Source organism: Musca domestica, unplaced genomic scaffold (genome assembly GCF_030504385.1).
Source record: "Musca domestica strain aabys unplaced genomic scaffold, Musca_domestica.polishedcontigs.V.1.1 10, whole genome shotgun sequence".
Taxonomy (NCBI): domain Eukaryota; kingdom Metazoa; phylum Arthropoda; class Insecta; order Diptera; family Muscidae; genus Musca; species Musca domestica.
This window is the reverse complement of record NW_026712115.1, coordinates 15,006,118-15,032,347: the sequence shown is the minus strand read 5'-3', so window position 1 is coordinate 15,032,347 and position 26,230 is coordinate 15,006,118.

Here is a 26,230-nt window from a genome sequence, read left to right as displayed (position 1 = left end):
TGCCTATTCGGGACGAACAGGCTTAAGCGGGGGCAATGTTACGAATATAACTTTAGATTTAAGTTAATTTAGATGAATTCCGTTAATTTAAGAATTTGAATTGTAACGTAAATTTCTACTACGCAGTTTATTTGAATAACTTCACAACAACAACTACTGTATAGATTTTTCTACATCCTTCCATTTCCTCTTTCATTTTCTATTTTGTTGCTGACGTACAATTCTTGTTAAACGTCATCATTGATGATCGCTTAATTCCTCTTTCTTTGTTACCCCCTCGCCTGTGTATGTGTTGTTGTTATTGTTCACTCAATGTAAGTTTGTATGTGTTGTTGTTATTGTTCACTCAATGTAAGTTTGTATGTGTTCGTTGCATTGGTAGATTGTTCGTAATCTAGGCGTTACCAGATCGTCTAGAAACTTCTGTAGCGACAGGCGAGGCTCATATAAATAGGGGAAATGGAAAGGCAGTTAGTCAGTTGTGAATCAGATCGCGAATTGAAACCGTCGAGTAAAGTAAAGTGCAAAGTAAAGTTGTGTGAATAAAATCATTGCAATAATCGTAATCCGAAAGAACCCGCGTTTTATTTGGTACGAGCTGTATTGGGAAATAAAACAACGTCTACACGGGATTAAGTAAAATCCAAGAACGTAACAATATATTTCCCTGAATATCGTTGTTACGGAGTGCATGTTACGGCTGTGGGTAACAAATATGACAAATCGGATGAACAGTATATATGGGAGCTATAGCTATATCTGAACCGATCTTCACCAAATTTGACATATTAGCTTCTAGACTCAATTCGGTGGTAAGTGCCAAATTCCATCCCTTTTGGACAAATATTAGACGTTTGGTGCACAATAAAATGTAAATCGGACGAAGTTATATATGGGAGCTATATCCAAATCTGAACCGATCTCGATAAAATTTAGCAAATGTATTTCTGAGCTGTATTTTATATATTTCCCCAAATATTGTTGTTACGGAGTGCATATTACGACTGCGGAGGACAAAAATAACAAATCGGATGAACAATATATATGGGAGCTATAGCCATATCTGAACCGATTTCGATCAAATTTGGCATACTTATTTTCAGGTCCAATCTGATCGTACGTGCAAAATTCGCAAATTATTCCGACTGATATTACGCGTATGGTACACAATAAAAGGCAAATCGGACGAAGATATATATGGGAGCTATATCTAAATTTTGACCGATTATCTCCAATTTCAATAGGGTTCGTCCTTGGGCCAAACAAATGATCTGTGCAAAATTTCATCTGGATAGGGCAATAAATCCGAACTGTACTTTGTTTACAAAAATACATGGACAGACGGACGGACGGACATGCATAAATCGACTCAGAATGTGATTCTATGCAGATCATCAAAAGGAACTATGGTTCTATTTCGTTTCCTTTTGCCTGTTACAAACAAATGCACAAAGACATAATACCCTGACCACCTTGTGGTGTAGGGTATAAAAATATACAAAATAATAATTTTTTTACTGAAATACTATATGCCGACTACTGGCAAATAGACATGCCGAGCATTGGAAAATGGTGCCGACTACTGGCAAAAAACTGTTATTTTAGTAAAATTGCAAATTTGCCAATTTAATAAAAACAAATTCAATTTTTGTTTATAGTTTCAAAAACTAAACAAAATTTGGAATCTGAACAACTTTATTTTTTGGCAATTGAAAGATTTCACACAGAATGTTGAAAGACTGAAAAATCGAAAATCCTAAAAGTGCCGACTACTGGTACACTTACCCTATCATTTGAAAAAATGTTAGCAGAACATGAAAACAAACTAAAAACCAGTAAAGAAAGTGTTAAAGTCGGGCGGGGCCGACTTTATGATACCCTACACCACTTTGCTAATTTAGTAGAGCTCCACATAACAATTAAAAGTTTATATGGTAGAATTCAATCATACACGCTATGATTATAATTATAGTTTAAAGTTCAAAGGACTAAATATACCGAAGCATTTGTACCTTTTAAATTCGGAATTGTATTGACCATTTGGTGCACAATTAATTTGAAATCGGATAAAGATATATATGGGAGCTATATCCAGATCTGAACCGATCTCGATAAAATTTGGCAAAGATATTTCTGAGCTTTATTTGATATATTTCCCTGAATATCGTTGTTACGGAGTGCATATTACGGTTGTGGGTAAAAAATATAACAAATCGGATGAATAATATATATGGAAGCTATAGCTATATCTGAACCGATCTGCACCAAATTTGATATACTAACTTCTAGACTCAATTCGGTCGAAAGTGCCAAATTCCATCCCATTTAGACAATTATTAGACGTTTGGCGCACAATAAAAGGTAAATCGGACGAAGTTATATATGGGAGCTATATGCAAATCTGAACCGATCTCGATAAAATTTAGCAAATGTATTTCTGAGCTGTATTTGATATATTTCGGCATACATATTTGAAAATATGTATGCCAAATTTGATCGAAATCGGTTTAGATATAGCTATAGCTCCCATATATATTGTTCATCCGATTTGTTATTTTTGTCCACCGCCGCCGTAATATGCCCTCTACAACAACAATATTTGGAGAAATATATATATATATATATTTGGCACTTTCGACCGAATTGAGTCTAGAAGCTAGTATATCAAATTTGGAGCAGATCGGTTCAGATATAGCTATAGCTTCCATATATATTATTCATCCGATTTGTTATATTTGTTACCCACAGCCGTAATATGCACTCCGTAACAACGATATTCAGGGAAATATATTAAATAAAGCTCAGAAATATCTTTGCCAAATTTTATCGAGATCGGTTCAGATTTGGATATAGCTCCCATATATATCTTTATCCGATTTCAAATTAATTGTGCACCAAATGGTCAATACAATTCCGAATTTAAAAGATACAAATGCTTTGGCATATTTAGTCCTTTGAACTTTAAATTATAATTATAATCATAGCGTGTATGATTGAATTCTCCCATAAAAACTTTTAATTGTTATGTGGAGCTCTACTAAATTAGCAAAGTGGTGTAGGGTATCATAAAGTCGGCCCCGCCCGACTTTAACACTTTCTTTACTGGTTTTTAGTTTGTTTTCATGTTCTGCTAACATTTTTTCAAATGATAGGGTAAGTGTACCAGTAGTCGGCACTTTTAGGATTTTCGATTTTTCAGTCTTTCAACATTCTGTGTGAAATCTTTCAATTGCCAAAAAATAAAGTTGTTCAGATTCCAAATTTTGTTTAGTTTTTGAAACTATAAACAAAAATTGAATTTGTTTTTATTAAATTGGCAAATTTGCAATTTTACTAAAATAACAGTTTTTTGCCAGTAGTCGGCACCATTTTCCAATGCTCGGCATGTCTATTTGCCAGTAGTCGGCATATAGTATTTCAGTAAAAAAATTATTATTTTGTATATTTTTATACCCTACACCACAAGGTGGTCAGGGTATTATGTCTTTGTGCATTTGTTTGTAACAGGCAAAAGGAAACGAAATAGAAACATAGTTCCTTTTGATGATCTGCATAGAATCACATTCTGAGTCGATTTATGCATGTCCGTCCGTCCGTCTGTCCATGTATTTTTGTAAACAAAGTACAGGTTGCATTTATTGCCCGATCGAGATGAAATTTTGCAAAGATATTTTGTTTGGCCCAAGGACGAACCCTATTGAAATTGGAGATAATCGGTCAAAATTTAGATATAGCTCCCATATATATCTTCGTCCGATTTGCATTTATTGTGCACCAAACGTATAATATCAGCCCGAATTGTATGGAATTTTGCATATACACCCAAATTAGGCCTGAAAATATGTATGCCAAATTTGATCGAAGTCGGTTCAGATATAGCTATAGCTCCCATATATATTGTTCATCCGATTTGTTATTTTTGTCCACCGCAGCCGTAATTTGCACTATGCAACAACAATATTTGGGGAAATACATCAAATACAGCTCAGAAATACATTTGCTAAATTTTATCGAGATCGGTTCAGATTTGGATATAGCTCCCATATATAACTTCGTCCGATTTACCATTTATTGTGCACCAAACGTCTAATATTTGTCCAAATGGGATGGAATTTGACACTTACGACCGAATTGAGTCTAGAAGCTAGTATGTCAAATTTGGTGAAGATCGGTTCAGATATAGCTATAGCTTCCATATATATTATTCATCCGATTTGTTATATTTTTTACCCACAACCGTAATATGCACTCCGTAACAACGATATTCAGGGAAATATATCAAATAAAGCTCAGAAATATCTTTGCCAAATTTTATCGAGATCGGTTCAGATCTGGATATAGCTCCCATATATATCTTTATCCGATTTCAAATTAATTGTGCACCAAATGGTCAATACAATTCCGAATTTAAAAGATACAAATGCTTCGGTATATTTAGTCCTTTGAACTTTAAATTATAATTATAATCATAGCGTGTATGATTGAATTCTACCATATAAACTTTTAATTGTTATGTGGAGCTCTACTAAATTAGCAAAGTGGTGTAGGGTATCATAAAGTCGGCCCCGCCCGACTTTAACACTTTCTTTACTGGTTTTTAGTTTGTTTTCATGTTCTGCTAACATTTTTTCAAATGATAGGGTAAGTGTACCAGTAGTCGGCACTTTTAGGATTTTCGATTTTTCAGTCTTTCAACATTCTGTGTGAAATCTTTCAATTGCCAAAAAATAAAGTTGTTCAGATTCCAAATTTTGTTTAGTTTTTGAAACTATAAACAAAAATTGAATTTGTTTTTATTAAATTGGCAAATTTGCAATTTTACTAAAATAACAGTTTTTTGCCAGTAGTCGGCACCATTTTCCAATGCTCGGCATGTCTATTTGCCAGTAGTCGGCATATAGTATTTCAGTAAAAAAATTATTATTTTGTATATTTTTATACCCTACACCACAAGGTGGTCAGGGTATTATGTCTTTGTGCATTTGTTTGTAACAGGCAAAAGGAAACGAAATAGAAACATAGTTCCTTTTGATGATCTGCATAGAATCACATTCTGAGTCGATTTATGCATGTCCGTCCGTCCGTCTGTCCATGTATTTTTGTAAACAAAGTACAGTTCGGATTTATTGCCCTATCCAGATGAAATTTTGCACAGATCATTTGTTTGGCCCAAGGACGAACCCTATTGAAATTGGAGATAATCGGTCAAAATTTAGATATAGCTCCCATATATATCTTCGTCCGATTTGCCTTTTATTGTGTACCATACGCGTCGGAATAATTTGCGAATTTTGCACGTACGATCAGATTGGACCTGAAAATAAGTATGCCAAATTTGATCGAAATCGGTTCAGATATGGCTATAGCTCCCATATATATTGTTCATCCGATTTGTTATTTTTTGTCCTCCGCAGTCGTAATATGCACTCCGTAACAACAATATTTGGGGAAATATATAAAATACAGCTCAGAAATACATTTGCTAAATTTTATCGAGATCGGTTCAGATTTGGATATAGCTCCCATATATAACTTCGTCCGATTTACATTTTATTGTGCACCAAACGTCTAATATTTGTCCAAAAGGGATGGAATTTGGCACTTACCACCGAATTGAGTCTAGAAGCTAATATGTCAAATTTGGTGAAGATCGGTTCAGATATAGCTATAGCTCCCATATATACTGTTCATCCGATTTGTCATATTTGTTACCCACAGCCGTAACATGCACTCCGTAACAACGATATTCAGGGAAATATATTGTTACGTTCTTGGATTCTACTTAATCCCGTGTAGACGTTGTTTTATTTCCCAATACAGCTCGTACCAAATAAAACGCGGGTTCTTTCGGATTACGATTATTGCAATGATTTTATTCACACAACTTTACTTTGCACTTTACTTTACTCGACGGTTTCAATTCGCGATCTGATTCACAACTGACTAACTGCCTTTCCATTTCCCCTATTTATATGAGCCTCGCCTGTCGCTACAGAAGTTTCTAGACGATCTGGTAACGCCTAGATTACGAACAATCTACCAATGCAACGAACACATACAAACTTACATTGAGTGAACAATAACAACAACACATACAAACTTACATTGAGTGAACAATAACAACAACACATACACAGGCGAGGGGGTAACAAAGAAAGAGGAATTAAGCGATCATCAATGATGACGTTTAACAAGAATTGTACGTCAGCAACAAAATAGAAAATGAAAGAGGAAATGGAAGGATGTAGAAAAATCTATACAGTAGTTGTTGTTGTGAAGTTATTCAAATAAACTGCGTAGTAGAAATTTACGTTACAATTCAAATTCTTAAATTAACGGAATTCATCTAAATTAACTTAAATCTAAAGTTATATTCGTAACATTGCCCCCGCTTAAGCCTGTTCGTCCCGAATAGGCACAGTTCCCGTTCCGTGGGGGGTCAGCCGCTCCAAATGTACAACTTTCATCTTCGACCTGGGACTGTCGCTCCTCTGGATGCGATAAACGACGTCATTTATTTTCGTGACAATCTTGTAGGGTCCTTCCCAGTGCGTTTGTAATTTGGGGCATAGTCCTTTCTTTCGTTGTGGGTTGAACAATAGTACCAGTTGCCCTTCTTGAAACCCATCGGTATTTGCCGCTCGATCGTACCTTGCCTTCATGCGGTTGCTAACCATTTTTATTCGATGTCGGACTGCATCGTGGACTTTACTAAAAGAGTTTTGACTGTCTTCATCTTGGTTCACATCGTCGTTTGGGGTAGCACCGAATATCAAATCGCCAGGTAGCTTTAATTCATTTCCGAACAGAACTTTGGCTGGGGTCCGGGATGTGGAATCATGAATGGCCGATCTATAAGCCAGTAAAAACTTGGGAATATGCTCATCCCAGTCTCGTTGGCCACTGTCCACCACTTTCCGTAGATGTTCTTCCAGGGTGCGATTGAATCTTTCCACCATGCCATCTGATTGTGGATGTAGGGGCGTCGTTCTGGTTTTCTTGATTCCGTAGGAGTCACACATTTCCTTGAAGATCGCTGATTCAAAATTCCTCCCTTGATCGGAATGAACCTCAGATGGAACACCATAGCGACAAATCCAATTTCTGCTGAACACATCCACAATTGTCCTGGCTTCTTGATTTGGGATAGCATAAACCTCTGGCCATTTACTGAAGTAATCCATGACCACTAAGACATACCGGTTCCCAGAGTCGCTTGTTGGGAACGGTCCAGCTACATCCATTGCGATTCTTTCAAAAGGGGCTCCTGAATTATACTGCTGCATGTAGCCTCGACTCTTCCGTGTTGGACCTTTAGCTCTTATGCACCTTTCACAATTGGCGATCCAGTCGGCAATGGATTTTTGACAGCCGACCCAGTAGAATCTCTGCTTTACCTTTTTAGCGGTTTTTGCTATGCCAAGATGTCCTCCACTTGGCCCATCGTGAAACTCCGACAAGACATCTCTTATTTTGGAGTCTGGGACGACGATCAAGTTCCGGTGAGATTTACCGTCCTCACTTTCCCATTTGCGATATAGGCAACCATCTATTATAAGTAGACTGTCCCACTGGGCCCAATAGGATTTTAAAAGAGGGCTTTCGGAGGTAATTTCTTTGCGACTAGGTCGTTTGCCCGTTTCTATGGCCGAAATTACTTTGCCCAGAATGGGATCTCCTCGTTGTTCCGTCGACCAATCTTCACCCGACTCAAACTGCAATAGTCGGACATCAACGATATTCTCTTTATTCTCAGCCTTTGAGCAGTGCTTGCATTCTACTTTGCATGGCCGACGAGACAGGGCATCAGCATTACCGTGTTTTCCGCCTTTTCTGTGCTCGATTCTGAAGTCATAACTCTGGAGCCTCTCGATCCAACGGGCTAGTTGACCTTCCGGATTCTTAAACTGCAGCAACCATTGGAGAGCAGCGTGGTCGGTCCTCAGCAGGAAATGCTGGCCATATAGGTATTTGTGGAAGTGTTTAACGCACTCAAGGACAGCAAGCAGCTCTCTCCTCGTCACACAGTAATTCCTCTCAGGTTTCGACAATGTCCGGCTGTAGTACCCGATGACTTTTTCCTGTCCGTCGATTTCCTGGGAAAGGACGCCACCGATGCCGCACGCACTTGCGTCTGTGTCCAGGACAAACTTGCCGCCAGGTATAGGGTATGCCAAAATGGGGGCTCTGCATAGCATGTCTTTGAGCTTTCTGAATGCCTCCTCCTGGTCGTTGCCCCACTGAAACCTCTGGCCTTTTTGCGTCAAACGGTGTAAACAGGCGGCGATGTTGGCAAAATTTTGGACAAATCGACGGTAGTATGTGCAGAGACCCAGAAAGCTTCGCAGCTCATGGAGATTTCGGGGCTGCGGCCAATCTCTGACGGCTTGAATTTTCTCCTTATCCGTCGATATGCCCTCCGGCGTCACGTGGTGCCCCAGGAACTTCACCTCTCGTTGGAAGAGACTGCACTTCTTTGGGTTCAGCTTGAGGCCTGAAGACGAAAGCTGCTGTAGAACATCCTTTAAGTTCTTGATGTGTTCGTCGAAGTTGCGTCCCATGACTATGATGTCATCCAGGTATATGAGGCACGACTTCCACTGCAGCCCTTTTAACACACGCTCCATCAGCCTTTCAAATGTAGCCGGGGCGTTGCAGAGTCCGAATGGAATGACATTGAACTGCCAGAGACCCCCATTTACGCCAAACGCTGTTTTCTCCTTATCTTTCTCGGCGATCTCTACTTGCCAGTACCCACTCTGCAGGTCGAGGGTGGAGAACCATGACGTCACGGCTAATGTGTCCAATGTGTCGTCGATTCTTGGGAGCGGATAGCTGTCTTTCTTGGTGACATCATTCAACTTTCTGTAGTCCACACAAAATCGGGTGCTTCCGTCTTTCTTCTTGACCAAGACCACTGGGGAGCACCATGGACTTGACGATGGTTCTATTACACCACTCTTTTCCATTTCACTTATCAGCTTCTGAACCTCGTCTCGTTTTGCCAGGGGAACACTTCTTGGAGGCTGTTTAATGGGTCTCGCGTCTGCTGTATTGATTTCATGCTTCACCACTTATGTTCTTCCTTGGTGCTCTTTTGTCAACGCAAAGGTAGAGGCATATTTCCATAATAGCTGCTTAGCCTTGTTCCTCTCGGAAGGTGATAATTGGTGTGTCCACTCTTTTATGTAGCCGTCGCGGTGCTTCTTCTCCATGGCAGCTGGCTTTTCGGTGCTAGTTTCCAAATTAACTACAGCTTCAGCTGGTGTGCATTGTCCAACATCGGAAAATTGGCAAATTTGCTCTTGCTTGTTTGACAGGTTCAAAACTCTAACAGGAATTAATCCGTCCTTGTTGCTTTTCACCAGGGCATTCGCTATTAGGATGTTACTGTTTCTGTTTTCTGCTGGTTCCACCACCCACAACTTCTCGGCTCCACAATCTCCATTCATTGGTACCCATATTATTGCTTCGGCACAGGGCGGTATTATCTCTGGATGGTCCGTGGTCAGACGTCTAATGGGTGTACTTTCATCGTAGCCCACGTTTAACGGAATTTCGACGTTAGACCAGGTCATCACACGTTCTTTCATATCCAGATTGATACCAAAGGCAATCATAAAATCTGCGCCTATTATCACTTCGTCTACGATATCGGCAACTATAAACTCGTAATTCTCCGATTTATTGGCAATAGTTAGTCTCAGGGTAATCTTGCCGTGTACTGCCGCGGGCTCCCCCGTTGCTGCGCGCAGTCTGACTCCATTAAGTTGCGTTATTTTTCCCTTTACCAGATCTGATCTTACGATGGACTTTGATGCGCCAGTATCTAACGTCAGAACTCGCTTATCACCATTGATGTACCCAGTTGTTGTTAGATTGTGACTTTCCTGTTGTACTATTGCTATGGAGATTGTGGGGCCATCGTCGATGGGAGCCAGTTCATGCCCCGCTGGACTGGCTCGATTTAGTTTAACTGTGACTCATTGGTGGACTGTTGGGCCATTCTTCTACCATCTTTCGTTGGAGGTGGTGACGATGACCTGGATCGTTTGCGCTTAGCTCTGCATTCGCGCGCAATATGACCTGCTTTATCGCAGTTGTAGCATCTAACCCTGGGCTTAGTCATCCCAACTAAATTTGTCTCTTCTATTACCCGCCTCATAGCGTCTTCGATCGAGTTAACGAGAGATTTGGGTTCGCAACCTTCGGTCTCCAGTTGGCGAATCTTGTGGGTCTGGGGCTTAACAACTATTCTTGCCGTCTCTTGGGCAAGGGCAAACGACACAGTTTCGGAGAATGATGCTTTTGGTGACGCATATGTTGCATACTTAATCTCAGGGTCACGTATGCCATTCACAAAGGTTTCGATTTTCATACGGTCCAGCAATGGGTGATCCTCTCCTGGATACGTCATTAGCACCAAACGTTCCACCTCAGCTGCAAAGTCTTGTAACGTCTCGTTTGCCCTCTGTACTCTTCCCCTTAATTCCATAAGGTAGATGTTTCGTTTATGTTCGCCACCGTACTTACGTTCCAGTGCAGCAATAACATCTTCATAGTTGTTTCTAGAAGCGACAGGAATACTCTGTATAACATCAGCAGCACTGCCCTTCAATGCCAGAAGTAGTGCAACCGCTTTGTCGCTGTCGTTCCACGAATTTCTAGAAGCCACTGTCTCGAACTGTAACTTGAAAACATTGAATGACGTAGAGCCGTCGAATACAGGAGGTTTGATTTTTAGTGTGTTATCAGGAACTCGCACCGGACCACCTTTGATTTCCAGTTCCGAAATTTTCTTCTCCAGATTTGTAACCCTATGGTCGTGGGACAGAAATTTCTCGTCAACCGACTGCACTTTCTTATCCAACTCTTTAATTTGGACCTCCACGGTTTCCACTCTCCTTCCAATAACTTCTGGAATGTACTCGAGCTTCTCGTTCGTTATTCTTGAATTTTCTTCGAACCTTCTGAAATTTTCCTCAAACATTTTGGCTAGCATTTCTCTGAAATCGTCACCCCTGGCAGCTACTGACGAGACTTCCCCACCGTTGGATTCGCCCATTTCCGATAAATCCACTTCATCCTTACTGTCAAACTCATATGTATCGATGTTCATACCACGGCGCTCGAACTCATCCAACAGACGTTTTTGTAGTTCAGCCTTGTTGCCAGTAGAGGACAATTCCAATTTATTAAGTTCCTTCTTCAAGTCTTCCACTCGTAGATCCTTAAACTTCATCGTAGTATTATCGTAATCTCACTTCCGACACCAATTGTTACGTTCTTGGATTTTACTTAATCCCGTGTAGACGTTGTTTTATTTCCCAATACAGCTCGTACCAAATAAAACGCGGGTTCTTTCGGATTACGATTATTACAATGATTTCCCCTATTTATATGAGCCTCGCCTGTCGCTACAGAAGTTTCTAGACGATCTGGTAACGCCTAGATTACGAACAATCTACCAATGCAACGAACACATACAAACTTACATTGAGTGAACAATAACAACAACACATACAAACTTACATTGAGTGAACAATAACAACAACACATACACAGGCGAGGGGGTAACAAAGAAAGAGGAATTAAGCGATCATCAATGATGACGTTTAACAAGAATTGTACGTCAGCAACAAAATAGAAAATGAAAGAGGAAATGGAAGGATGTAGAAAAATCTATACAGTAGTTGTTGTTGTGAAGTTATTCAAATAAACTGCGTAGTAGAAATTTACGTTACAATTCAAATTCTTAAATTAACGGAATTCATCTAAATTAACTTAAATCTAAAGTTATATTCGTAACAATATCAAATACAGCTCGAGATCGGCTCTGATTTGGATATAGCTCCCATATATATTTTTATCCGATTTCAAATTAATTGAGCACCTTATGGGCAATACAAGTCCAAATTTAAAAGATACAAATGCTTCTGCATATTTAGTCCTTAGAACTTTAAATTATAATTATAATCATAGCGTGTATGATTGAATTCTCCCATAAAAACTTTTAATTGTTATTCGCAGCACTACTAAATTAGCAAAGTGGTGTAGGGTATCATAAAGTCGACCCCGTCCGACTTTAAGACTTTCTTTACTGGTTATATATATATATATATATATATATATATATATATATATATATATATATATATATATATATATATATATATATATATATATATATATATATATATATATATATATATATATATATATATATATATATATATATATATATATATATATATATATATATATATTTATTTAATTATCATTACTTTCAGTAACGTATGGATTTTCAATTAAAATAAAAATTTGATTAAATAAAAAAAAGAAAAAGTACCTTTCTTATATTTGGAATTTGTGAATTGATCTTTTTCCTTTAAAACAACATTTTTTTTCAAAATGCCACCGCTATCTAAAACGTCAAATAGCTGATTTAAAAAACCTACTTAATTTAGAAAAGTTGGCCAAAAAGCACAAACAAAAGCAACTGCCGACTCAAAACCATTTTTTTTTTCAATAGTTTTTCGATTATTTTTTAATATTTTCCTCAAGTTTTGGTGAAATTGGTCAAAAATGATATTTTTCTAGTAATCGGCACCCCCTGCTGACTACTGGCAAATCTCTTTTTTTCTGTTTCTAATGTCGGCATTAAATAACAATACAGAAAAATGCTTGATTTATATATTTTGTAGTTATAAATTGATCTCTAAACTATTATTTACTACTATAAAATATTTCTGATTCCAAAAGTATTAAATTTAGTTTACTTAAATCGATTATTAAATTGACTCTTTACAAACAAGCACTATCGCACGCGTTGGAAGACACTCACTGACGAAAACCGTTATTCTCCCGTAATAAATGATCGGAGCTCATTGTTTTTTTACAGAAAGAGAGCAGAGAACACTGTTGACTTTTTTTTGCAATTATTTCATTATTTGGTCAATTCTATTCTTAGTTATTTATGTTTAAATTTCAAAACTGTCGACTACTGGGACATGCCGAACTTAGGCACACTTACCCTATAACATAACTAAAATTTTTTAATTGTATTGTACTCTTTTAAAGGAATTTCTCTTTGAAATTCTGTGTAATTTGAAAAGTAAAAATCTTTAATTCTTATTGAACAATTATTATAATATATTAAACAGATGTCATGTAAAAAGTGTTATTTGAATTGCAAGTATTATTTATGTAAATATTTTTTTGATATTTTAATTATTATTGTATCTACCCCTAGCCGAATGATTTCGAAGTTTTAATTGATTGTCATTTTACAATTATTTTTTAAGATGCAATGTTTAATTTTAAATATTTTAAATACTTAAATGCATATGTTAAATGTATGTAAGTTAAATACAAATGCATATGTTTTATTTTGATAATAAAAAATTTGTTTAATGCTGTAATATATATTTCATAGTTTTGGTCATTTGTTAATAGTACAATTGTCTTCAATTTCTATAAATCCCAAAGAATTTATTCTATTTTATTATATTTATTTTCAGTCCGAAATTTAAAGTGTGGTTGAGGTATGTATTAAATTTTATGGTAATCAATTTCGCATTTCGTCATTTGTTAAAATGCTTGAATTTACTATATTTAGAAGATATTATCCTGTCCTGAATTTATTTATTTTTCATTTAAATGTCTGTTAATTGTTTTAAATAAGCTGTCTTCTCATTATTTTAATTTAACATTTTTTAATCGGGTTAATTTTTATAAATAAACAGTCAATATATATAGTACTGTTTTAAATGATTTAAAGTCGTGTTGAAGAAGTCATTAATAATTACTTGCTGCTTATCTTATCTACTTTAAATTTTTAAAGTACTTAAATACATATGTTAAATGTATGTAAGTTAAATACAGATGCATATGTTTTATTTTGATAATAAAAAATTTGTTTAATGCTGTAATATATATTTCATAGTTTTGGTCATTTGTTAATGGTACAATTGTCTTCAATTTCTATAAATCCCAAAGAATTTATTCTATTTTATTATATTTATTTTCAGTCCGAAATTTAAAGTGTGGTTGAGGTATGTATTAAATTTTATGGTAATCAATTTCGCATTTGTTAAAATGCTTGAATTTACTATATTTAGAAGATATTATTCTGTCCTGAATTTATTTATTTTTCATTTAGTTAAATGTCTGTTAATTGTTTTGAATAAGCTGTCTTCTCAATATTTTAATTTAACATTTTTTAATCGGGTTAATTTTTATAAATAAACAGTCATTATATATAGTACTGTTTTAAATGATTTAAAGTCGTGTTGAAGAAGTCATTAATAATTACTTGCTGCTTATTGTTTTGCCTACTTTCTATAATAATAATTGATTTATTCTGTATAGTCTTCATCATCCATAGTGCCAAATAACCATTCATTCCATTCCATTCCTACTCAATTTATTAGTCCTTGTTTCTTTCTTATTGTTCTTGGTATTATTTATTTATTTTTATATCTATTACATTCAATTGTAATATTTTCCTACTTCTGGTAAGTTTATGTTTTCTGTCATTTGATCTACAATGTTTCTTACTTCTTTCAAGTTTATTATTATATCGGTTTCCATTACTATATCCTGTTGTTTTATGGTTATGTCAATATATCCTGATTGTTCAGATAGATTTCTCGTTGCCATTGATGCTTGAGTTGTTGTTATCTAAATTATTATAATCATCTTTATCCAGATATGCAAATTTTAATGGTTGTTTGATATTACAATATTTTTTATTTTAGTTGATTTATTTACTTTAGTGTTCACTATAGCCAAGCTGTTCGACCCTTAGGTTGATTGGACCCCTAATTGTGACAGTTAAAATATTTATGAAGAAGATCTGGACTGATAAAATCGGTTGCGATGATCAGACAGAACGTGATTGGCAAAATTTTGTGGGCTGCTACCAGAATGTGAATTCCATTCGAGGTTGTCATACGCCAAGTTGTTCCGCCGAACGTCATGTCTTTTCTAATGCCTCAGAGAAGGAATACGCGGTGGCGGATCATAACGTCGAATAAAGACATTTATACATACATTCCAAACTGCACTAAGGTTGGAACTTTGGGGAACCGTTTTGGCTCCAAATTATTAGTATTATAAATGGAATTGTCATTTCATTTAAAATAGGCATTGTAGGACTGATTCTACGATCGTCCATCTACGTGGATGACATTTGCTGCCAACCGTGTTAACAAAATTCGGGAGATTACGGACGTAGGTATTTTTCACTCTGAAGATAATCCCACCGATTTAGGCAGCGGGGGGCTTCGCCTTTGGCTCGGGATTCATCCACCTTTTCTCCGCTTGACACCGAACTGATGAAATGAGTGCCTCGAGACTCATGCCTCTTTCTGCAATAATTATTGTGACCCGTTAGAAGAATTCTCTTCATTAGATAGAGCTCTTAGAGTCTTCTCCTGTGTTTTGAGAGTTTTCCACCGGACTCATTTAGCTCATAGAGGTTGTCACAAGTTCCCATGAGAAGACCCTTCTGAGATTAAAGCGGTTAGATTACGTTTGGCAAAAAGTACACTTTGCTGGTGAGTACTAGTCTTTCTCAAATAAGGTTCTCTTAAATGTAAAGGGTTCACTTTTACCATTAAATTCAATTATGAATGAATTCGAGGTAATCAGACTTAAGGGACGCTTGTCGCAATTACCTACCACGCCTTACACAAAAGACATCACAGTATTCTGCCTGGCCCAAGTCGTTTCACATACACATTCTTTCCATCCACGGTTGAAGTCAATTGATGATATGCATCATTAGAATTGAATATTGGGTCCCACGATTAAAATCACAGCTAATAAATATAAAACACGTTTCTTGGACAAAAAACGATCTTGCTCTCAGATAAGGGCTGTCCTGCCTCCGGAGTGAACAGTATTACCTACTCCATTCACCACTACTGCGGTTGATTTTGCAGATCCCTTCAGATCTTAAATCGCAGTCTGCTTTGCTAAAATCACTAAAGATTACGTCTGTGTTTTTGTCTGCTTTTCTACAAAAGCAATAAATCTTGAGGCTTTGTCTACGGCAACATTTTTAGAAGCTTTTCATCGCTTTATTTCCAGTCGAGGTTGTCTTAAGACAATTTTTTTCTGATAATGGTACCAACTTCCTTGAGTTTTCTATGAAATTTAAAATGACTTTAAAATTGTTCTAGGTGAAGTCTAACTAACCATTGTTCCACAGTACAATATGAAGAACTTTCCCCCCTATATGGTCCATGGGAGGTCGTCTCAATGAGTTTTAAGTTGCATTTTCGTAACAAGCTCCCTACTATTCTTTACAGAATCGAAGTTTTTTTAATTTCCAATCCTTTATGTCCCATAAATAACATCCCTCAAGATATAGTAGCACTGACACCAGGGAATTTTCTCATAGTATTCCCAATCCTTGCTTCTCCGAAGCTAGTAATTCACCTTCGTCAACTTACAATTACATTTTGCAAATAATTTTCGGAAACTTAAAGCTCTCACTCAACAACTCTGCCTACTTTGGAAAGATGGGCTTGCAGAAAAGATACAAATGGATGTTTCCGCAACGCGATCTTCAAAAGGGTTACCTAGTTGTCGTACGGCATGAAAATCTTCCTCCCACTTCGTGAAAATTGGGGCAGATTATAGCGGTGCACTCGGGTTCCGATGATCGAGTACGAGTCGCACATATCCATACCGAAAATGACAATATCACAATTGCGCTACCACAATTGTATTGCCTGTGCTTTTTATTAAAATAACAACTATTACTAATGACTATGGTATGGCAATTTAAAATGACCTGCGAGCTTTGCTGGCCATTCTGTGTTATTAAATCTTATTTATTTTTCACAGAAGATGGAACTTTTAGCAAGATGGCTGAAATACTCCCTAACTATGAGAACGACGTCCCCGTCGACCCCAGTGCTGCCTCCATCTCCGATGAGCCAATGGTTACTGGGCCTTCGGAAGTTGCTCCTTCTACGGAGGAAACAATAAATCCGCCTCCTGCAGTCCAGGAAGTTCCGCAAGAGTGGGTTTTCGCCCTGCGTTGCAAATCGGCCGATATACGCCTTTCAGCGCGTAGCTACGCTCGGGCCTACAACGATTGAGCTTTTCAATGCGCTGCGGATCCCTGTCAAAGACATTTTGGATCAATGTGCACGACATAGCATAATTTGTCGATCACTGGCTGACAGCCTCAAACTATGCCCGTACTTGTGATCCAGAAAGGTTCTACCACTTTTCCATCGCCTAATTTTATGATATTACGCCACGTCTTTCAGTGTTGGCGCAAGCGATCGACTTAGGCTATCTGATTTCTCTTTCGTAGACTGTGTCCGCGGTTCTGAAAGGACACTTTTCAGGCCTGCGGTTAGCCGATCCCCGGTATTATGAGGCTGTAGCGGACAGCATGTTTCTAGGCTCTGAAGTTAACCACAAAGTAAGACCTATTCGAGTTCTGGTTTGCAATGGGGCCCATGTAATATTTAAATGCCAATGCCTTTTGCTCTACGAGCCCACGTCGCTAGACTCTACGAGTCATTTGTTACAATTCTTTGATTTCCCCACGGTCTTTCTCCATCCCATCGTAAAATTTTGTCCACCACCCTTCTATACGCTTTTGTTTACTTCGTGGACAAAGACAAATGTAGTAACAACCAGTAAGGAAAGCTCAAAAGTCGGGTGGGGCCGACTATATGATACCCTGCACCACTATGCATATTTAGTAGAACTCTCGTAAAAGAAAGGTTTATATTGCAATTTCTGAGCTCTATGACATATGTGGTAAAAATATCATTATAGTAGAGTGCATATTCCGAAAGTTGGAGATTTAAAAAACCAAATCGGAGAAAACATATATATCGGAGCAAATTTGAAATTCTTGCTTCTATGCTAAGCTCGGTTGAATTGCGAAAATTCACTCTAGTTGGGCTAATATTAGATATTTGGTGCACAATAAACCTGCAATCAAATAATGATATATATGGGAGCTACTTTGTACTTTGTTTACAAAAACACATGGACAGACGGACGGACATGCATAAATCGACTCAGAATGTGATTCTATGGGTCTATGTCGTTTCCTTTTGCCTGTTACATACAAATGCACAAAAACGTAATACCCTGACCATCTTGTGGTGTAGGGTATAAAAATGCAGAGAGACATAATACCCTTACCACTATGTGGTGTAGGGTATAAAAAGTAACGAGTAGCTTCTTAAACCCGCTTTGCGACATCATAGCTTTTTTAAGTCGTTCATACTACTCGCTCATCGGTTCACGACCAAAAAGCTTCAATACCCCTACATCATGTAAAAAGATAATTTTTATTGTTCCACGAACAATTATTCAATAAAACAAGTAAACAGACATTAAGTTCGGCCGGCACGAACTTTTAATACCCTCCACGTTAGGGTAAAGAAACATTTTTATATAACACTATTAGAATTCAAGCGTGTTTCTCTTTAAACTTCATATACCAGTATGACCTTTTGCATAATACAGTTAAATTTATCAAAAAACCATAAAGTGAGTTAGATCGTTATATGGAACCAAAACGGGAACCTCTAGAGGCAATTTTATTCTTCAAGGATTGTCATGTATCAAACCTTCTAAAATACCAAATTTGAAACAATTATGTGGGTAGATGTGACTCCGATTATCAAAATATCGAATATCGGTGGGTATAGTTATACGTGTGCTTTAGGAAAGCTTGGAACTAAATATTCAATGTTCTGCCACCGGGCTAGAACCCATTATGAGCTGCAAACACACATTTTTAGCAAAGTATCGAATATCGGAAGGTACCGTTATATGAGGGCTATACTAAAATGTGGACCTATACATAAAATGTTTCGCCATACGGTCTAGAACAAATTTTAAATCACAAATATCAATTTTTAGACAAATTCGTGGGAAAATGTGGCAAAAACCATCAAAATACCGAATATCGGGAGGCACCGTTACATTGGGCTATACAACAACGTGGACTTATACATACCATATTTCAGCTCCGGAGCTAGAGCCCATTATGACCAACAAGTTCCAATGTTTGGACATCGAAATACCGAATATCGGGAGGTACTGTTGTATGGAGGCTGTACTAAAACGTGGAGGCTGTACTAAAATGTAAAATGTTTGGAGGCTGTACTAAAATGTTTCGCAAAGCGAGCTATAACCCTATATGACATACAAATACCAATTTTTATATAAATCCGTAAAAAAATGTGGCAAAAATCATTACAATTAAAATTTGCCAATTGCGAGTATAAATTTATTTATGCGTACTCAATCAGGTATAAAGAAAAAAAAAAGCAACAGGAGTATAAAAGGAAATAATGGAAAGAAAGAAAATCTATAGCCAAAGAGCGACAAAATTAGCTGTTAAATTATCGAAAGCGCACGCTCAACGATTCACAACGATTTTCCAAAAAAAAAAAAAAAAAAAAGAAATAGTAACAATAAATAAATAAATAATAATATAAATAATAATAATAATAATAATAATAATAATAATAATAATAATAATAATAATAATAATAATAATAATAATAATAATACGCATTCTTCCATAGTGAACCCATTCACCACAACCTGACTTTTTTGTGAATCAAACATTAAACTTGTTTAATTCATACTGATATCGTGAAACATTTTATTCAATAGAATTTCGTTCTTCAGTTATTCTAAGAAATATGACTACTATCTGCTATTACTTTGCATTTGACATAAGTTTCTTATTCTAAAAAAATAATTACTAATCATAATATCTAAACCACGGTGTTTCATTCAAATTTGCAGATTACAGCAAAAAGATTATGTGAGCGGTTTTGATTGTTCAAAAAAAGGACAAATGAAAATATTAATAAAAATTATCCAAATGAAAGGAGTACATAGCCCTAATACTCATCAAGAAATGTTTTTGAGTCAAATAATCATATGCACGAGGAAGACCTTCCAAAGTTCGTTTTTAGCTGCTGGTAATCATGCAAATCAACATCTGCCAAATTTGTTCCGAATCGGCAAGAATAAAGATATAGTTCCCACATATAAGTTTCATCCGATTTGAGATTTAAGCCCCTAAGAGTCGTAATATGTACTCTATAACAATTATATTCCATACGAGGTATCAGATACGGCTTACAAATACTTTTGGATAATTTGGTTCAGATTTATATATAGGTCCCTTATGCAGGGTGAGATGAAAAAACTGCAACCAAATTCAGACTGCTGCCATTTCTAAGCCACTCGTCCTACAGCTGTCAAAATTATTCCAGTGACAGCATGTTATATTGTTTACAAGCGTACAAAAACATTTTGATGAGAATTTTCCAGAAAAAAAGTTATTCGTGATGGAATTCAAGCGTGATAGTGTCACGCTTAGCGTGACCATAAGTGGCTATCGTTAGAGCACTCCAGTATTTAAATGTGAATAAATCTTTTTTGTCTCGTACCATCGCTCGTTACCGTAGCGTAGCCCGACGTCAAGGAAGTGGACGGAAGAAAACAGCAACATCAGCAGAAATGGTTCGAAAAGTAAAGAAGCGTCTTGATGGACACCCGCGCCATAGTGGCCGAAAAATGGCTCGTGAGCTGAACATATCGCAATATTCCATTCGGCAAATATTGAAAAATGGGCTCGGGGAAAAGCCATTGACATTCCAAAAAGTGCAAGAACTTACACCGCAACAGAAAGAAAATAGACTCACAAGAGCTAATGAGTTGCCACTAACCGAGCGGTTAGCCATCAGAACTCAAGCGCCGGCCATGGCGATGGTGTGGGCCGCCATAACTGTCGGCGAAAATATTCTGGAGGGTGTATTAAAGCCTGGGGCTCGCAAACATTTAGACCACAGACCTTGGACATTACAACAGGACTCAGCACCATCACACTCAGTACGCGCCACCCAAGAATGGTTACAATACGAGCACAATGGCCACCAAAATCTCTGGATACCAATACTATACACACTCCGTGCAGTCTAGAGTATTTCGGAATGAAAGGTTGGCACTAAACAATACCAAAGTGTCATCACCTCAGACAAGCGCTTCGCCGGGAATGGGTCAAAATACCGCAGAGCACCATTCGGGCAGCGTGTGACGGTTTCATTGGCATTTGAAGGCCATAATTCGTACCAAAGGTGACCGATTCGAACAAATCTAAACTTATTATAGAATTTGATGCTATTTCTGACATTTTTAGCTTTCATTCAATAAAATTTTAAACAAAATTTAAAAATTATGGCGTTCGACTTTGATGCAGTTTTTTATCTCACCCTGTTGTTCGAAACCTAATGCAAGCCACACACGTTACAACTGGTTGTACAACTGGGAGAGGTTTTTTTTCAGATAAATTAGCCTGCCAATACAGCTGAACCAGTGTAAATCTGAGTGCAGAAAAGTGTTATTTAGTTACAGTAATCAAAAGTGAGTTTGTCCTTTTAACACGTATATAAAGAATTAGTAAAATGGACAGAATTAGATATTTGTCATCTCAAATAGTAGCAACGACAAGGATATGAACACAACCCTTCAGAAACATTTTGTTCACGCTAGAGACCGAGTTTCGAAAAGAAAACGATCCGATTACAGTTCCTTTTTTAATTTATTTTTTTACCAAGTCTAGAAAAATGGCATTTATCGAAATTAAGAATGTTGTTTATATTACACATGAAAATGAACATAAAATTAAATAAACTTTTATATAAACATATTATTTTTTTCACGGTACATCCATGCTCCCAGCTGATTACAATTTTTTTCTAAGTGTGCCCAACTTCTGCCAATTTTGTGTACGTATTTGTTGTTTTGAAAAATAAAAACAAAATATTTTCAAAATCAATAATTGGAAGAAACTTAAATAGCGGGGCTCGCATTAATATTAACGAGACTTTGAGAGAACATCCAGGTGTTTCATTCACCTTTCGCGCTATTTGACTCATTTTAGGAATTAACAAAAAATATCAAATAAATGAAAACAACTTGTTGCCTGATATTTTGAATAATTCTGACAGGAAGCGGACATACATCCAAATATTTAAAAATCACGTACGTGATTCGTAAAATCGTAAACACTCACGCAAGATTCATAAATGGTGACTTAAAATGAGTATACATATGAGTGATATATGACACTTAAAATAATAATAAATTACTCACTAAGGGCTCATAAATGATCAAAAAACGACTTAAAGCAGACTCGAAAAAGATCCATAAATTAAGATTTTTAGAGCAATAAATGATTAGAAAACGATCCGGAAAAGATTTGTAGAACAATAAAAAATGGTCGAAAAAGACTCTTAACTAATATAGAGGAAGGCTCATATGTGATTTATTTAGAAGTGGCGCGGGAAGTAACGTTTTTCTGCTGACAAATGTGTCTTTTATGATCAGAAAATGCGCTCATATTTTTAGCTTTTTAGTCGCGCAACCGGATCGAAAAAGACTTGAATGTCATTACAAATTTCAAAAAATGCTGACTGGGACATAATGACTACGTAAATCAAGACCCGCCAACAATTTTTTCTTGCTTGCCTATGGACTGAAGGGTTCGCATATAATTTAATCTGCCACTAATTTGACGGAGACTCGAAGCAGAACTTTTATCGACACACTTCATACTTAAAATTTCCCTTATGTGAGCTTGGAAATTAAGAAGTTTGTTGTCAACCTGTTTCGGAAAAGATCGAGGGCCTTATCATAATCATGGCGGCATGGTTTCGTCGAACGAAAACTTGCGCACTCGTTTTCTCTTATTTGCCGTTACCCCTGAATGCGTCGCCTTTCCTTCCAAATACAAGTTAGCAAACTTGGAAGCTATCTCTGAGTCAGAATCACTAATATCACAATTTATAATTGTAGATTAGGCCTCTTCAAAGTGGTTATGTAACCCATCGACATAGCCAAGTCTAACCGAAATGTCCGACTCAACCATATCAGTCAGACAATTCACTGTCAGCAGAGAATTCAAAACAGATAGTTGTATATGCAGAAATACAATTTTTTCTTATAAAGCTGCAAAATTGAATCATCATTGCCCATTATAATGGAGGCTAGCGTCTCATCATAATTCGACATAATAAAATTTCGAAATTTTGTCTAGTAAGAATAATAATTTTGAAAGAAATATCCGAATTGATATTGAACCAAAAAAGAAATCGTGATATATATGATCAAGTCGGGGTCGCCAATATTCAATTTGTAAGCCTTTTTGCAGACCTCTTTCAAAAATGAAACACGAACGGACGACTGTATTTCTTCACTTTACAAAAAACAGGTTGATGGCGACCAAATGCAGCATACAATTCAAATGAAAGCGACAAACAACAAGCATCATTATTAAATTGTAACAGTTAATAAGTTTTGCTGAGTGCAATTCTAATATGCAAATGATTAAATCTCACTGCAGCCGTGTTGTTGTAGCAGAGATGGGCATAATGCACTGTATTTTTAGTGCACTAATAATTTCACTATTACTGTTCATTTAGTGGTAGTGCAATTTTTTATTCCACTACCACTAAAGGGTTAATGGTAGTGAAAAATAAATTGCACTACCACTAACCATTTAGTGATATTTAAAAAAATTGCACTACCACTAAATTTTAGTGGTAGTGAAATTTCAATAGCACTACCACTAAATTTAGTGGTATTTAAAAAAAACTGGCACTAAATTAGTGGTATTTCTGAAAAAAAAATAGCACTAAATTAGTGCTATTTAGAAAAGTAATCAAATTTTATGAATATGTACTATATATTCTGGATTGTTGTTCCCTACTCACTTCAATAAACTTTATTATAGCTGGTATAATACTTATATACATAGTGATTTTATGGCTTCGCTAAAATCTAGTGGTAGTGGAAATTTTTTTGAAAAATCACTAAATTTAGTGGTAGTGCTATTAAAATTTCACTACCACTAAAATTTAGTGGTAGTGCAATTTTTTTAATATCACTAAAGGGTTAGTGGTAGTGCAATTTATTTTTCACTACCACTAACCCTTTAGTGGTAGTGGAATTAAAAATTGCACTACCACTAATTATTTAATTCTTAGTGCACTAAAAATGTAGTGCAATATGCCCAACCCTGTGTTGCAGTTGCTGCTGAGTAATTTAACTAATGTTAGAACGAATGAAATTAAAACTAGATAAACTATAGTTGGTTAAAATACAGCCACTTTTTGTGCGCCGTACAATTTTAATTGCAAATTATTTTGTGTTTTTTGTTGCATATAACGTCAAGTCGTTATTTAATTTCGATTGACCGTTATGATTTTCGGTTAAAACACCCTACTGCCGGTATTAGAGGTTTTATTTATCTAATAAATTTGTATATTCATTTATATTTGTGAACATTAATTTCAAATAATCTATATGTATAAAAGAAAGTTGTGTTAGTTACTACGCTTATAACTTAAGAACCGCTGGACTGATTTTAACGTTTCATACAAATTCGGAATTTTCTCCTGTCCGAAAAGGATAATATCCAAAAAATCGCGTAAAAATGTGATATATTAACATTTTCATTTTGACTTTTGAAATGTACAATAGTAATGTTTTATTTTGCACGATTTTTTCCATTTTGACTTATTTTTATCTAATGTACATTTGCAGTGTTTTTTATATTTTATTTTTGAATTCGAATATTAATACCAATTTATTTAATTGGCTTAATTTCTTGAGAACTGTAATTGATGGCGGGTTACATGGAAGTGTAGTACCGAATTATGTGGTGGAGAAACGGAATAGATGATATCGAAATAATTTAACGGGGTCACACCAAAGTTAAAAGATAATTGAAAATCGCTAAAAAATCACGAAAAAGAGATCTCATTGCAAAAACTCTCAAATCGGGAAAAAATCGAAAAAAATTGTTAATGGAATCGAATTTTAAAATAATAGTACATTCTATTGACAAACTTTGTAAGGACTTTAAGTTGAAGATTTTTTTCAATTAGTTATTCTTTTTTGTCAATTTTTTTCAATTTGTATTATCATATTGAATTCAGTGGATTTTTTGTGGACAAAATAAATTAGCCTTTAAATCTAAGAATAATGTCAATTCTTTATTTAGCAAAACAAAATCGAAAATAAAAAAAAGAAGATAAGTGCAATGTAGTATATAAGATAAAATGTGCAGGGGACGAAACTAACATATGCCAGAAGGTATATGTTCGTACAACAAAAAGCAAACTTAAGACTAGACTATCTGGACATAAGTCTGATCAAAAATCGGACAAACCACTAGAACAAAAGACGGCGCTTGCGGCACATTGCACGATGACTGGCCATAAACCAAAAAAATTTTAAAGACGTTAAAATACTGACACAAGAAAATAATTATAAAAGGCGTTTTACTCTAGAAATGTTAAATATTATAAACATACCAACAGATGTTAGAATGAACTATAAAACTGATACAGACCACTGTGCACACATTTATAGGAACTTAGTTCAAAAGCATAGACAGACAAAAATTTAGTTTAGCATAGACGGTGAAACAAGACTGTTGCTTTTCTCACTAAAAAGTAAAATTGTGTGTTATTATTGTTATCCTATTTGTTAATTGTTTTGTATCTTTGTAGTTTTTTCCCTGAAGAAAATATCGGAAAATAATAATCAAAATTATAAAAATAAAACACTGATGTTTTCATTGACCTTAGGCCAAAATAAAGTTAATTAGAATCAATATACAGGTCAACAATAAAAAACAACAACATTAAATCACGGAAGGCACCCGCGCAATGGATACGATCTACACATAATACATAAAAATGCATTTATACAAAGATATACGGAGAAAATATAACACAACCACAATCAACAAAATAAAACAATATTCAAAATGTGACAGGCAAACAGCATCGTTGTCCGCATCAGTTACATTTTTAATAAAATGCAGAAACATTGGTATTATACCAAACTTCATACACAGCACAACCAAAAACACTTACAATATGTTCAAAGCAAACGACAAAATACCGCCAAATTTATTAGCTTCTTTAGAAACACACAACTACAATTTTCACTTAAAACTACTCAAACTTCTAATACAGCACAAACATAAAGAACTGCACAAAAACAAAAGAAACACGACACGAGAACGGCTTTTCGCTTCTCATGGAGAGCGAAAATAATTTTCATTGTCTGAAACAATATCGGGCATTCCATTAACCCAATTTATTCTTTTTTAATTCTGACTTAAGCCGAAAATCATACTGTTTTCAAA